Consider the following 1,634-nt stretch of genomic DNA (forward strand, 5'->3'; position numbering starts at 1 on the left):
TATTAAATGCTAAAACTTCCATTCTTGTCCGGTCTAACCCTAACAAATATTAATCCAGAACATCTCTCCACCAATTCCAATGCTTTCTGATTTTCCCACCGCCGATGCCCATTTATTGGTACCTGCCTCTTCATTGTTACAAATATCAATAGTTCTTCCAGAAAGCTTATAGTCATGTTTGGAATTGATTTCGTTTTTATTTTTTACGTTTTTTGAGAAAGTAAAAGTGAAAACGTTTCTAAAACAGCGTTTAGCGCAATAAAGACAAAAAACAGAAATGAAAACGATTTTTTAGTTTAGTGTAAAATGAGAGAGAAATGAAAAACGACTATTTTTGTTTTCTCCTCTCTCGAACAGAGAGAGAGAAAGAGAGACATTAATGGATTTTTTACACTGAAAACAATCTCTTGATAAAACTACCAAACGCATTTTTAAAAATGATTTCTGTATGAGATTGAAAACGTTTTCATTTTTATACAAAAAATAAAATCATTTTAAAACGAGTTCTAAACGCGCCCTATGTTTCTTCTTCTTTTTTTTGTTATTTTGTTATTTTGTTATTTTGTTATTATTATTATTATTATTATTATTATTATTATTATTATTTTGTATTTCTACTATAAGGAAATAGGGTTTTAAGGGGACATGTAAGTGATGGAATTATTAAGGGGACATGAAATTAGAAGTTGTAGGATGTTTAGAATGGATAAGGAAGTATTCATGAAGCTATGTAATGTTGTTGTTGTTGTTTTTGGAACCAGCAACTTATATAATTATACATATTGAATAACTTACTAAGCACTATTATACTGCTTTTGGAACCAGCAACTTATATAATTATAATTTATCAAACACTCAGTTACTTTTTCCTTCAGCATAATTAACATTAATTTTTCTAAAATTTAGAGCACTATCAAACTGTCCCATATATATATATAAGCTGGCCAATTACTTAGCGATTGATGATTACATGTTGCCCAGTTAGAAAATTTTGTTAAACAGATTTGAGATTTCTAATTCGTTGAAAAGAGAGAAATTAGTGACCAATATTGTCTATGCTTTCTCTATTTTTTATGTTTTATAATTACTTTCTATTGTCTTTTGTTCTCCTTTTTTACTTGAGGAGGTTTCATTCTATATTTTTGCTTACTTCTATTTTTTGTTGGGATGCTGAAAAGTACATATCATACTGTATAAAGATGAAAAGTGCTACATTATACATGTTACGTTGAGGTAAAACTTCTCCGTTAAAAAGGGAAAAAAAAGACGTGTAATATAATCTCACTACTAAATTAAATTCAGAAAACATTAGGATATAAGGAACGTTGCAAATATATATATTTAACACTAGAATGACGTATTAAATGTACATTATTATACCAATTGAGTGCTTTCCGGTTCAACTGCTTTTGGATAATATTGATTGGTGTAAGATAACATTTGAAGTTTGAAGGACGCTGATTAAACATAAACGTACATTATTATACCAATTGAGTGCTTTCCGGTTCACTGCTTTTGGATAATATTAATTGGTGTAAGATAACATTTGAAGTTTGAAGGACGCTGATTAAACATAAAGGAAGTTTCTTAAAAAAAAAAAAAAAAAAAAAAAAAAAAACCCTATTAATCTTCTT

This window comes from Morus notabilis, unplaced genomic scaffold (genome assembly GCF_000414095.1).
Source record: "Morus notabilis unplaced genomic scaffold, ASM41409v2 Scaffold465, whole genome shotgun sequence".
NCBI classification, from domain to species: Eukaryota; Viridiplantae; Streptophyta; class Magnoliopsida; order Rosales; family Moraceae; genus Morus; species Morus notabilis.